This window comes from Puma concolor, chromosome D2, assembly GCF_028749965.1.
Source record: "Puma concolor isolate L17-30 chromosome D2, mPumCon1.1.hap2, whole genome shotgun sequence".
Taxonomy (NCBI): Eukaryota; Metazoa; Chordata; class Mammalia; order Carnivora; family Felidae; genus Puma; species Puma concolor.
Genome location: NC_141677.1, coordinates 47487024 through 47502253, shown reverse-complemented (window position 1 = coordinate 47502253; position 15230 = coordinate 47487024). Strand labels below are relative to the sequence as shown.

At 44.3% G+C, this 15230-nt stretch overlaps 1 pseudogene; it reads right to left on the bottom strand.

Moving 5' to 3' along the window:
• Positions 1-11901: 11901 nt before the first annotated feature.
• Positions 11902-11981, bottom strand: LOC112854916 (U2 spliceosomal RNA; annotated as a pseudogene).
• Positions 11982-15230: the final 3249 nt, after the last annotated feature.

Sequence of the window (15230 nt, the reverse complement as noted above, 5' to 3'; positions counted from 1 at the left end):
GACTTTCCCATTGTTTCTTGATCCCACCTATCCTCTCTGAGCCTTTGGTAAAATACAGATAATAATGGTGTTTAGGTGAATTTGGTTACAGAGGTGTCTAAAGTGCAGCCATGGACAGTGCCTGGGTTCATCAGTCTCCTCTCTGTCAGGCCCGGAGAGAGCTCCTCACTTGGATTTCTTCCTCCCCCATCCTAAGCCCTGAGTTTTACCACTGATCCAGGGAGTCCTCCAAGGTTGGATGGTCAACTGTGGGTGACACTGATGATGATGAAAGAAAAGTTTATTTTGTTTTATTTTTTTTTTTTGAAATATAATCTTAAATAATGGGATGAAGGGCGCCTGGGTGGCGCAGTCGGTTAAGCGTCCGACTTCAGCCAGGTCACGATCTCGCAGTCTGTGAGTTCGAGCCCCGCGTCAGGCTCTGGGCTGATGGCTCAGAGCCTGGAGCCTGTTTCCGATTCTGTGCCTCCCTCTCTCTCTGCCCCTCCCCCGTTCATGCTCTGTCTCTCTCTGTCCCAAAAATAAATAAAAAAAAAAGTTGAAAAAAAAAATAAATAATGGGATGAAGTTCTCTGAAACTCAGCATCAACACTCTCTTTCCTTGGGGTGCGTGGGTCCGACTCTTGATTTTGGCTCAGGCCGTGATCTCTCGGTTCATGGGTTCCAGCCCCCCCCCCCACCCCGATGTCAGGCTCTGCCCTGACAGCATGGTGCCCACTTGGAGCTCTCTCTCTCTCCTTCTCTTTCTGCCCCTCCTCTGCTCGTGTTCTCTCTTTCTCAAAATAAATAAACTTAAAAAAGAAAAGAAAAAGTTCCCTTTCCTGTAGGTCTATTAGGCTGAGCCATTTCACATTGTCTTTTCCTAACACCCCCGTGCAGCATCAGCTAGCTTGTCACCTGTTCCCAGTTCACAACCCAACTGACCGTTTGTAAGTAACTATGAGCAAGAGGCAACATCCTTTGCTGTGGGAGGCAAAAAAGCGCTGGGATTGGTCCAAAAACGAAAACACAGTTAGAACGAAGCCTCCACTCTTGCCAGTGAAAAGTTGCCAGTAGACAGCAGCCAAAATAGGAGACGTGTCCACATGCAGACCCAGGCAGCATGTCCCCGCTGACCCCAGGCCCCTTCCCCAGCAGGACGGAGAGGTCCTAGCATCCCTGCTCGAGCTTTCATTTCTCATCCCATCCACGGGTACCCAGAAAGCTATGGTGGAAGCTGGAAGCATGGAACCACAGGCAGGACACCTTGGGTCACCCTGAGACACTCAACAGTGTGTGCAGCAGCACAAGAGTCATCTTGTCGGGCCAGAATGGGCTCCAATATTTTTTAAGTGACAAATTAAAATCAATGATTCTACTATTTCCAACATCTGTGATGCTATATGGTATGCACCATTATGGGCAAAGAAACATTCATCTTCTTGGCAGCTGGGACAAGACTCTTCCCAAGGGAAAGACCTGCTTTTGGCGACTAAAGATGATAGGTTGCCAGAGGCTGGGCTCCTGGGTTGAAAATCTCAGGTGAAAATGTCAGGTACACAAAGACAATGAATATCTTTACGTCGTTCCTTATTTGTGGCATGAAGCTACTGTGATGTGCTAAGGAACAAATCAAGTAACATTTGCAAGTGGGTCTTGAAACACTAGAAAGAGCTACACAAGAATGAGTTGTTATTATTGAGAAACCTGTCCGTGCTCAGACACTGAGGCAGCCAGGGCAGCTACGAACGGCTCATGTAGATGTGTATTTTCATTGAAGGGAAATGTGAGATTCTGTGATTTTTTTTAAATGTCCAAAAATAGCAATTATACTTCTGCTTCCATTTATGACAACGTAACTGTTACAGAACATACCCTCCCATTGAAAGTAACTCTAAATGTGTAAGACAACGGTTTTCATGTATTGAATAGCAGGCTGACTAACACTATGATCCTTGAAGGGAGAGAAACCCAGGGGAGCCCCACAGTTGTCCTGGCTTTCTTCCTATGGCTACTTTCTGATAAGGTGCAGGAAAGTGGAGGCTCAGGGGCAGTAATCTCCCTGGACTTGGAAATGTGTAAGAGTAAAGGAACTAGAATTTTCAGGGCAGAGTCCTAAGAAGAATGTGTTTTGTGGGAACTCATTGTGTGTGTCCTTGGCCAAGGCTTGCCCGTGCATGTGTGGGGTAAGACTCCAAAAGACCTAGCAGAGATCACCTGCCTCAGCACTGAGAACTGAATGGAGATAACGGAGACTGGGCAGTGCGATGAATGTTAGTTACATCCCATCCAGACTGAAATGACTTCACTGCACATCTTGAGAATTCACCTTATACTCCAGAAAGGCCACACAGAAAAGTAAAAACTGCACACAAGAGTAGGAGCCATGAACTAGGAACAAGCTCAAAACTGAAACAGAAAATCCCTGGGGACTCTGAGTGGTTCAATCGGTTAAGCATCTGACTCTTTTTTTTTTTTTTTTTAATTTTCTTTAACATTTATTTATTTTTGAGACAGAGAGAGAGCATGAACAGGGGAGGGTCAGAGAAAGAGGGAGACACAGAATCTGAAACAGGCTCCAGGCTCTGAGCTGTCAGCACAGAGCCCGACACAGGGCTTGAACCCACGGACCGCGAGATCATGACCTGAGCCGAAGTCGGATGCTCAACCGACTGAGCCACCCAGGCACCCCAGCATCTGACTCTTGATTTCGGCTCAGGTCATGATCTCACAGTTGTGAGATCGAGCCCCGCATCTGGCTCTGCACTAAACATGGAGCCTGCCTAAAATTCTCTCTCTCTCCCTCTGCCCCTCTCCCCTGCTTGCGTTCTCTCTCTCTCTCTCTAAAAAAAAAAAGAAAAGAAAAGAAAAAAAAGAAAGAGAAAAAGAAAGAAATAGAAAATCCCAAACAAATAATAAAAGCAAGCCTGGCAGAACCAAAAAGAGATTCCAGTAAATGAACTGCCAACCAGAGCAAAACTCATGATGCTTTGATGGAAGGAAACATAATGCAGCATCCCTTCAATGTAACATCCACATTCTCTGGCATACAACTACAATTAGTAGAAATCTGGAGAAACAGAAAAATGTGACTTATGATGAGAAAAATAACTATCAATAGGAACAGTCCCCAAGATGAACCTAATGTTGCAAGTATCACCCCAGGACTTTAAAGCAGCTATTAGAAATATATTCAAGGTCTTAAAGGAAAAGATAGTCATAATAATTGCGAGGTAGGACATTTCAGCATATAAATGGAAAATATGAGAAGATTGCAATGAAGAATGTCCAGTGGAAAAAAAGAGTCTCTTCCACAAATGGCCTTGAGAACGCTGGTCAGCTACATACGAAAGAATGAAACTGGACCACTTTCTTCCACTATCACTATACACAGAAATAAATTGAAAATGGATGAAAGACCTAAATGTGTGGCAGGAAACCATAAAAATCCTTGAAGAGAAGGTTAAGCGCCCACCTCTTGGTTTTGCCTCAGGTCATGATCTCATGGTTCATGAGTTCAAGCCCCACGTCAGGCTCTGCACTGAGACCATGGAGCCTGCTTTGGATTCTCTCTCTTTCTCTCTCTCTCTCTCTCTCTCTCTCTGCCCCTCTCTGGCTCTTCCTCTCGCTCTCAAAATAAATAAATAAACATTAAAAAACATCCTTAAAGAGAGCACAGGCAGTAAGATCTCTGACATTGGCCATAGCAACATTTTTCTAGGTATGTCTCCTGAGGCAAGGGAAATAAAAGTAAAAATAAACTGTTAGCAGCTTCTACACAGCAAAGGAAATGATCAACAAAACTAAAAGGCAACCTACTGCATGGAAGGAGATATTTGCAAATGACATATCCAATAAAATGTTACTATCCAAAATATGTAAAGAACTTATACAAATCAAGACCCAAAAACAAATAATCCAATTAAAAATGGACAGGAAAATGAACAGACATTTCTCCAAAGAAGACATTCATATGGCCAACAGACACATGAAATGTGCTCAACATTCCTCATCATCAGGGAAATACACATCAAAACTATAATGAGCTATCTATCACCCCATGCGTATCAGAATAACTAAAATCAAAAACACAATAAACAGCAAGTGTTGGCGAGGATGTGGAGAAAAAGGGACTTTCTTGAACTATTGGTGGGAATGCAAACAGGAACAGCCACTGTGGAAAAGCATGGAGATTCCTCAAAACATTAAAAATAGCCTGGATCGAATAATCACGCTACTGGGTATTTAACCAAAAAATACAAAAACACTAATTCAAAGGGATACATATAGGGGCGCCTGGGTGGCTCAGTCGGTTAAGCGTCCGACTTCAGCTCAGGTCACGATCTCGTGGTCCGTGAGTTCAACCCCGCATTGGACTCTGGGCTGATGGCTCAGAGCCTGGAGCCTGCTTCTGATTCTGTGTCTCCCTCTCTCTCTCTACCACTCCCCCATTCATGCTCTGTCTCTCTCTGTCTCAAAAATAAATAAAAGTTAAAAAAAAAATTCAAAGGGATACATATACCCCTATATGTATAGCAGCATTATTGACAATAGCCAAATTATGGAAGCAGCCCAAGTATTCATCAATAGATGAATGGATAAAGAAGATGTGGTATATATATATACAATGAAATGTCATTCAGCCATAACTGTGGGGAATAGCTAGGAATTCCCAGAGGTTGCACCAATGGGTTAACAAGGCATAAAGAAATAGAAAGCCACAGGATGAACACATCCAAGATTAGGTAAAGGAGATTAGGTAATCAGGACAAAGGCCCCCAGTATAGGACAAAGATATACGAACAGAGAGGCCTCAGGATGAAAACATCAAAAATGAGGTAAAGAAGATTAGGTATTCAGGGCGGAAACGCCCCCCAAGTTAGTACGATAGCAAAAAGCTGCTTTCACAGGAAGGACCAAAATAGGTAAACAGTAAACAGGGCTTTTGACTGCAGCAGGGTGCAGTTGCCCAGAGTGGAGCTAATTAGCAAAAGAAAGGTGCTTTGTTGACCCCGAGGTAGCCTGCTCTGTCTGTCTTGTCCCCTAAGCTAGCTAAGTTAGGCAGACTTGGTGCTTCATGTGTGCTGTAAACAAACATCTGCCCGGCACCAAGACTCTGTTTTGTATTGACCCAAACCCCTAACACTGCATATCTCCAAAACCCCCTTTCCCTCACGCCTGTGAATTAATGTTCACGGTATCTTTGTCTCTTTGTGCACGTCCATCATGCTTGTAAGCCTTCTGATCCTAATAAAAATGGAGCAAGGACCCTTAGTCGGGGCTCTTGTCTCCTCCCAGACATTAGCCTCTCTCGCATTTTAATCCTGCGTCCGCTCTCTTGCTGGACAAGAGGGAACTCCGGACCCAGAGTCTAGGACACATAGCAATGAATGAAATCTTGCGATTCACAATGACGTCTATGAAGCTAGACAGTATAACACTAAGTGAAATAAGTTAGTCAGAGAAACACAAATATATGATTTCACTCATATGGAATTTAAGAAACAAAACAAACAAGCAAAAGAAAAGAGAGAGAGAGACAAGCCAAGAAACAGACTCTTATTTTTTAAACTTTTTAAATGTTTTTATTTATTTTTGAGAGAGGGAGAGCATGAGTGGGGGAGGGGCAGAGAGAGAGGGAGACACAGAATCTGAAGCAGGTTCCAGGCTCTGAGCTGTGTGCACAGAGGCTGACGTGGGGCTGGAGCTCACGAACCAGGAGATCATGACCTGAGCCAAAGTCGGAAGCTTAATGGACAGAGCCATCCAGGTGCCCCCAAGAAGCAGACTCTTAACTATAAAGAAGAAACTGCTAGTTACCAGCGTGGAGGTGGGCAAGAGGATGGGAGGAATTGATGAGGATGAGGGAGTGCACTCGTCCTGATGAGCACTGGGTATTGTAAGGAATAACTGAATCACTATCTTGTACACATGAAACTAATATAACACTGTATGTGTTAAATAATAAAATAAAATAACAGAAGGACAAAAAAAAAATGGAAATTTTAGAACCAGAAAGTATATTTGAAATGAAAATTTGGGCCAACAGCAGAATAATGGTTGCAAAAAAAATTAATGAAATTTAAGACCAATCTATAGAAATGATTCGATTTGAAAGAGAGAGGAGAAAAGATTGAAGAAAAATAAAAATGCACTCAGTTGCCTTTGGGATAATATTAAATAGTATAATATATGTGTAACTGAAGTCCCAGAGGGAAAGAAGGGAGAGAAGAGAGTAGAAAAAATATGTGAAGAAATAATGTTTGAAATGTCCCAAGTTTATTGAAAAGTAACAAATTGCAGGTACAATAGGCTTAGTAAACCCCAAGCATGACAAAGCGGAAAGAAAACCACCTTTAGGCATGTCGTAGTCAGACTTCTAATGATGAAAAACAAAAAATTATTTTGGGGTGCCTGGGTGGCTTGGTCAGTTAAGCATCCAACTCTTGATCTCAACTCAGGTCTTGATCTCCAGATCTTGAGTTCAAGCCCCACACTGGGCTCCATGTTGGGCATGGAGCCTACTGAAAAAAAAAAAAATTATCTTTAAAAACAAAGAAAAATAGTATTCCATATGGGGGAACACCACTTCAGGCAGATGTTTTGTCAGAAAAAATGGGAGTCATAAGACAATGGAAAAATATCTCTAGCATGTTAAAAGAATAGCAATTATTGGGGCGCCTGGGTGGCGCAGTCGGTTAAGCGTCCGACTTCAGCCAGGTCACGATCTCGCGGTCCGTGGGTTCGAGCCCCGCGTCGGGCTCTGGGCTGATGGCTCGGAGCCTGGAGCCTGTTTCCGATTCTGTGTCTCCCTCTCTCTCTGCCCCTCCCCCGTTCATGCTCTGTCTCTCTCTGTCCCAAAAATAAATAAATGTTGAAAAAAAAAATTTAAAAAAAAGAATAGCAATTATTAACTCATAACTCAAGTTAATAACATCCTCGAAAAATGAGGATAAAATAAAGTTATTTTCAGATTACTGACACCTCAAATCACTCATCTCCAGAAGACTTGTACTACAAGAAATTCTCTCTCTCTTTTTTTTTTTTTTTACTGGTTATTTTATTTTTGAGAGAGAGAGGGCAAGGGAGAGGCAGAAAGACAGGGGACAGGGGATCCAAAGTAGGCTCTGTGCTGACAGCAGAGAGCATGGTGTGGGTCTCGAACTCACCCACTGTGAGATCATGACTTGAGCTGAAGTTGGACCCTTAACTGACTGAGCCCCCCAGATGCCCCTACAAGAAATTCTAAAGGAGGTTTTGGAGCCTAAGGGAAAAGACACCAGATGGAAATGTGGATCTACAGAAAGCAAAGCAGAGTGCTGGTAATGGCAAATATAATCAAACGATTTACTTTTTCTTGTCTTAATTTCTTTAAAACAGTAGGACCGTTTATAACAACAAAAAAATGTAACACTGTACTTCGGAGTGTATTCCATACATGCATGAAATATACGGCAGCAATCCCACAAAAAATGACTGAGTAAATAGAAACATACTGTTGCAAGCTTCTCACATTTTACGTGACATAGTGGTTTATTAACTCTGAGTAATAACAAACTTATGGCAAGTTAAGGATCCATATTTTATTTATAGCTTTGCGACCAAGATATCAGGAAAGTCAATGCTCAGTTCTAATCAGCAAACACACTGAGCATCTATTCTGTGCCAGATCCCAGTTAGACTCTGGAGAAACAGGTGAGTAAGGGAAGCTTCTGTTAAGGTTATTTCCTACAACACTTATTCAAGTGGGAGGGTGGTTCTCCTTCAGATTGTGGTTCTAGAACACAATGGTCCAGAACTTGGTCCTTTAAAGTCTTGTTGTCATCTGCACCCAATCAGCAAAACAGGAGGGCGAATGGACAAAGCACATCTCCGCTCGCAAAAGCCCAGCCTGTAAGTGGCATGCCCACCTGGGCTCGAATTCTATTGTAATTTCATGGCCACAGCCAATGGCAAGGAAGGCTGGGAAGTACAATTCAGCCATGTGCCGGCCTTAATCCTGTTATTAGGAGAGCATACATTTTGGTAGGCTATCAGTCTCTACCATACTCTCTTCAGAGAGCTTATGATCTACACTGAGGACAATAAACAAAAAGGTTGATAATATTTTCCTGACTTTTAAAATAAATCATGTTAATTTTATACACGATGCAAAAAAAAAGTATAAAGAATACAGAATAAAATTAAAATCATTAATATCCTAAATACCATAACCCGCAAATCAATAACCCATGTGAGAATAACATTTCATTTTTTCCTGTTTACCAAAATATATTTCTTTCATCTTAATTTTTTCCTTTTTCTTTTTTTTTTTTAATTTTTTTAACGTGTATTTATTTTTGAGACAGAGAGAGACAGAGCATGAACGGGGGAGGGTCAGAGAGAGGGAGACACAGAGTCTGAAACAGGCTCCAGGCTCTGAGCTGTCAGCACAGAGCCCGATGCGGGGCTCAAACTCATGGACCATGAGATCATGACCTGAGCCGAAGTCGGCCGCTCAACCGACTGAGCCACCCAGGCTCCCCTTAATTTTTTTCTTAAATTTAAAATCATGCCATAAATTCTGCTTCATTACATGTTGGGAATTTTTTTTTCACTTAATTCATCATAAACAAATGTCCCATGTCGTTATTATAATGCATTTTTTTACATGAAATTGGAATCAAGAAGAAGGAAGGCTGTTTATACAGCAATGGGACATTTTTTTTTAATTTTTTTTTAACGTTTATTTATTTTTGAAACAGAGAGAGACACAGCATGAACGGGGGAGGGGCATAGAGAGAGGGAAACACAGAATCGGAACCAGGATCCAGGCTCTGAGCCATCAGCCCAGAGCCCGACGCGGGGCTCGAACTCGCAGACTGCGAGATTGTGACCTGAGCTGAAGTCGGACGCTTAACTGACTGAGCCACCCAGGTGCCCCAGCAATGGGACATTTTTTTAAACCTAAAGGGAAAGCCACGTCCTGAAACCTTCACATTCCCTGTGAGGATTAGAATAAACTGCAGAAAAAGAAAGGGAATGCAACCAGCAGGTCGTACTTTCTTGGAGGTGGAGAACATGAGTTCTGGTGTAACTGGGAAATAACTCCACCAGACACCTGGAGCCTGAAGGAGTAATGATGAATGCTGTCGGCGACAGGAGGAGACGTGGAGAGGGACAGGCCACCGGAATGCTATAGATGGCCAAATACATTTTTTAATTTGCAAACGCAGCTGGAAGGTAGAACTGACAACTCCACGTGGGCATTTTGACACGACACTCAGCAGGAGCCCACTGAGAAGGTAAAGAACCAGAAGCTATCATTTAGTCAAATTTGGGCCATCCAACCCACTTCAACCAGCATGATGATTTCCCAGGACCGAGTCCTAAGCTGGGATCTGCAGGCACAAATAATAGATAAGAATGTCTTCCTCATGGAGCTTTAAACCCAAGAACAAGTCCTTTAGGTTTAGCTCATATATCGTTGGTGGAGGAGAAGATATAGGCATCACTAAGGATGTGATCTTCAGTAAGGCACTAGTCAAAATCTCTTACGATCTCCACTTCCATTTACCTCACAGCTGTCTCCTCAACACCGCCATATGCCTGATACTGTGCAAGATGCCTGGGGGGTGATAAGATCCGGTCTGTCTTTGGGAAATTCACAGACATCACACACACCATGTACAGCCACACACCTGTCATGCCCAAACGGTTTTATTTTAGGGAAGTAGGAATAAACAGCCGAAAGCTCAGTTTAACACTGAGTGCCTTTATGCTCTGCCACCACGGATGTGGCATTGACAGAAATTAGGTCTTCCCTAAAGAGGCTCGGCTTTGGGGGAGATCTCATGAGACCAGAGAGAGGATATCAGTGAGGAGCAGGATTAGCAGGGGAATGGAGTGCGGTTTCTGGCAATAAGGAAGGTGAGGGGATGTTTTGAAAAAAGATGCATGGGAAACAGAGCCTGTCAAGAAGGGGTGCTGGAACAACCTGGATATCCATGATGAAAATACATCATTCTTGACTCCTGCCTCACAACATATATGAGAGAAAGAAAGAAAGAAAGAAAGAAAGAAAGAAAGAAAGAAAGAAAGAAAGAAAGAAAGAAGGGAGGAAGAGAAACAAAAGAAACAAAAACAAACAAAACACAAGATTTCTTAGACTGAAAGAGCTAATGCTATAATGCTCCTTAGAGAAAACATTAAAAAATATCTATGGGCCCTGGGACTAAGAAAAGGTTTCTTGGACAGGTCACAGAAAACAGTAACCATAAAAGAAAGATTGAGAAATTAGACTTCATCAAAATTAAAAATTTCTATTTATTTTTTTAGTTTACTTATTTTGAGAGAGGGAAGAGAGAGAGAGGGAGAGAGAACAAGACCAGGGGAGGGACAGAGAGAGAAGGAGAGAGAGAATCCCAAGCAGGCTCCATACTGTCAGTGCAGAGCCCAATGAGAGGCTTAAACTCACGAACCATGAGATCATGACCTGAGCTGAAATCAAGAGTAAGAAACTTAACTAACTGAGCCACCCAGGTGGCTCAAAATTAAAAACTTCTTCTAATCCAAAGGCATTGTTAGCAAATGAAAAGGCAAGTCACAGGCTGGGATAAAATATTCACAAAGCATATATCTGACCAAGGAAGGATCCAGAACATATAAAGAACTCCAACAAATCAATAATTAAAAAATATACAACCCAATAAAAAAATGTAAAAAAGACTTATACAAGCAAAAAATGTTTAATATATAAAATATATATATATGCATGTATATACACAAATATATATATATATATATATATATATATATGCACACACACACACACACACACACACACACACACACACAAATATATACAAATGGCCAAAAGGTGCTCAATATCATTACTTATCAGGTAAGTGGAAATTAAAATCACATTGAGATGCCTCAGCACACCCACTACAATGGCTAAAAAAGATTAATAACACCAGATAGAGAGATTTGGAGGAACAGGAATGCTGGTAGGAATGTACAATAATACAACTACTTTTGTAAACGGTTTAACAGTATTTTATAAAGTTAAACATACACTTACGTGACCCAGCAATGCATTCCTACCTACTTATCCGAGATAAGTAAAAACACATGTCCACATAAAACCATGCATGAATATTCATAACAGCTTTATGTATGATAGCTAAAACCCAGAAACAACCCAAATGTCCACCAACTGGATAATGAGTAAACAAATCATGGTATATTTGTACAATAGAATTCTGTTCAACAATGAAAAGGTCTGCTATCGACACACCCGTCAACACGGATGAATCTCACAGACATTACCGACTAGATGGAGCAGCACACAAAAAGTACATATATTCTGTGATCCTATTTATATGAAAAATAGCCTATGTTAAAAAAAAAAAAAAGATCAGAGCATTGGTTGCCTCTGGGAATGAGATACTGACTAGAAAGAGGCACAAAGGAACTTTTGGAAGTGACGGGAATATTTTATGTTTTGATAGAGGTATGAGCTACAAAAGTAGAGCATTTTGCAAATATACATAAAAATATACACGCATAAAATTTTACATGAAAAAACTATAAAAATAATTAAGGAAGCAATAAGATATAAATGAACCAAAACGGCAAAATGTCGATCAAGGTTGACGTTGAACCACGGGTACATGGGTTCATTATATTATTTTATTTGTGTATATTCAAATATTTTCCATAATACAACTTTTTTAGAAGAAAAAGAAAGCAAGCAAGAAGGGAAAGCTAGGTACACCACAAATCAAAATATACTCTAAATCTTCTTTAATGGAAACAATGTTCTCATGGGTAAATAGAGAAAACAGTGGAACAGAAGATCCAGAAAAAGCCTCAATTACACGCGCAAATTTAGTGTCCTCAAAGGTGACATCTCACATCAGTGGAGAAAGACGAACTACTAGTAAGTGCGTTAGACAACTGGATACAAATATAAGAACAGATACTACACTTGATCTTAGCCAAAAAAGCCGAGAAGCAGTGGATAGAAATAGAAGAAAAAAATAAAATTTGATCATTTCTCACAACTAAATAAAAGCCAAATGAATCCATTGTTTACATGCAAAAACAAAAAAAATTAAACACATGCTAAAGAAAAAAATAAAAGGGTTCACAGAGCATCTGGCAGCTACCAATGGGGACATAGCTCTGGAGAGGTGGCCACAACACAGGTCTGTCCCAAGGAGGTGGCAGGCTCGAGGCAGGGACACAGACCTCGAGTGAGAGCCCAAGGAGGGGCCGTCGAGAAGAGCTAGGATTCCAAAAGCAGACAGAGCTGAGCCGTGGGGCATGGGGTCCCAGAGGCTGCCTGCAGGCTGGGGAAACCAGGAGAAACAAAAGTAAAGCATGCATTCATTTCACCAGTGCCCGTGGCCAAGTCATGCAAGGAGTGACTGCCCTCCGGTCATCACATTAGGTCAACCACTGCTGCAGCCTCTGGACTGGGAGTGAGGAGGAAGGAAGGGGAGGGGACGGAGGAGGAGAGGAGCACACACTGTATTGGTGTGGCACCCAGAACAACCGCGGCAGGCCCAGACTGAATCTTGGACACGGCTGGCAGCAGAATGATGGTGTGGCAGGGCCACAGGGGAGGAGGGTCGAAATGGTGGTCCTTCCAAAATTCTACCTAATCCAGGAAGGGCTGCTTTTCCTGGGCCACAAGGGACCCTTACTGGGTACAGAGAATTTGCCCGCAGGGAGGTCCTGAGAAGAATTTACCTTGGCGCATCAAGCTCCTTGAAGACAGTCTGTCCCACGGAGAGGATGGGCATACTGGGAGCTGGCTAAGAGAGGCCCAGGCCAGGAAGCAGTGGGCAGCAAGGCAGAGACATCCAGGGGTCAGGTGGGAATGTGTGTGAGGCCGCGTTCCCAGGGCAGGCAGGGCGGGGGGGGGGTCTGGACAGCGCTGCGCGCGGCTCTCCCAGCCCGTCACCAGGAAGGTGAGGGACGGCAAGTGGCACCCAGGGACTCTCTACGCACCCTCCGAGGCCTGGCTGTGAACCAGAACTGATTCCCTGGGCAAATACCGAATGAGGACAGCCACCCCCTGGCAGTGGTGCCACCATGCCTTTGACCTCTTGGAGGAAGGCCAGGGTCAGAGAACAGAGACACGGTTTCTGGAGGCAGACTTTTCTCCCTTGTCCTTAGTGAAGTAAGGTCTGGATGGGAGGTGTATCCTCGGCCCCACCATGCAGGAGCCTGGTCGCTTCCTCCACATGCCTCACTGGGTAGGCTCTTGGCCGGAGGTACAGAAAGTGAGTGGCTGGCTTTGCCAGAGCAAGCAGGATGTGCCGTTCCTCTTGTCCCTGCTTCCTGCCGTCTGTATCATTCCACCTGCGGGACTCTCGCCGGCTCCTTCCCTGGTCCACAGCATCCATGGTGGAACAGAGCCGTGCATGGCTCCTGAATACCATCTCTCACGTGAGGTCAGCCTCCCAGAGACAGATGTTCCCGAACCCTCACACCTCCATTTGAATCAGTGAACACCAGGACCAACCAAATGTGGCCCGGATGGGATCTGGAATTGACTGTGATTAGGTCACTGTGGGTCACTATGGGTCAGTCTCCCAATCAGAACTATCACTGGTGGCTCACCCTGGGCAAACCTGGCTATCTGGGCTGCAGCCACATGGAAGGCTGGAGTGGGATGGGTGCAGGGAAGGCTGTCTGATCCTGCATCCTTACAGCTCGGACCCAGCCAGATGCTCATGCCCCACAGAGGTCACCTTACAGCGATCGCTGCAAGGCAGCTAAGTACATCTTCTCCTGGAGCCAAAAGAGACAGAAAGGAATGCGGGTGCTTTGAACGAGATGCTGCCATGTTTGACCCTGGAGGAGGGGAGAGGGAGCCAAAGGCCTGGGAGGCTGGGGTTAGAGGGTCCGGAAAGAGCTAAGTGAGGTTAGGATCACTATGCAGAGAGGCAGAGTGGAGCCGAAAGAGCAGAGTGGCCTAGCTTCCGTTCTCAGAAGCTTGGTCAAGGTTAGATGCCTCTGTGGAGGAGTCTCCCTCCCAACTCCCGCCAAGATGCACCGAGATGATGGGAAGAAGGGAGGCGCCTTTCTCCGTGTCCCAAGGCTGTTCTTTGGGTCCCACATCCTTTGTCACAGGGTAGAGCCCAGGTCCTCCACAGTCATCCTGGGGGCCTCGGTGCCTTTGCACAACCCACTCTGGACAGTGGCCTTTGGGTACAGGGAAGCAGCAGAGGCACTGCAGGTGCCGGCTTCATGCTTCAGTAACCACTTTGCCAGCTGGCCTGTGGCCCCCATGGGCCTCCGCTCAGGCGTGGCTCCCGGACACGCCCTGCAGAAACAGAGCAGGAGGTCAATGTGAGCTTTGAACATCAACAGAAGCAGGGTTGCCACAGACCCCATCGGAGACCCAAAAGCCCCTGTGCTCGGGGAGGAGGCTGTGGGGCCGTGACACCCGCCCTCCCGGGAGCACCGTTCCCAGCAGGCATGAGGCCTGACAGAGGAAAGGACGGGTCACAGGCTGCTGGGAGGAGAGTGGCAGGGAGCAGGCAGGAACGGTGATCTCAGGCACATTATTTAACTACACTGAGACTGTTCCGCCATCTGAAAATGAAGAAAATGCAGCTGTTTCATACAGATTTTGTTTTAATGAGAAGTAAATAGAGTAAGTGTGTAAAGTGTAGGTAGGGCACCCTACACTTGTCAACAGAGTTCTGCTTGGGGGCATTTCCTGGGCGAGGTTGGTGGGAGGAGAAGGGGGTGATGCCCTGGCCAATATTGGTTTAACTATTTCAATCCTTTGCTGCAGAGAACAGGAACTCGCCAACTTAAGCCACTAAGCTGTAGGACTCTGAGTAAGATGTCTAATCTGCCTGCGCCTCCCGCTCCATTATACATTAATTTAGGGTAATAGGGGTTAAATAATAAGAATGTTGGGGTGGGGTGCCTGGTGGGAGCTCAGCGTGTTAAGTGTCCAACTCTTGATTTCGGCTCAGGTCACGATCTCACAGTTCGGTTCGTTAAGATCAAGCTCCGGATCGGGGCTCTGTGCGGTCAGCACAGAGCCTACTGGGCGTTCTCTCTCTCTCCCTCTCTCTCTGCCCTTCCACTGCTCACGTGCCTATGATCTCTCTCTCTCAAAACAAATAAATAGACATTTTACAAAAAGAATGTACCATCTGGAAAAATGCAATGTTTAGCACATTGTGAATATCTGTGGTGCAAACAAGCACAAAATGTGACCAGTCCCCAGTGTAACCCCA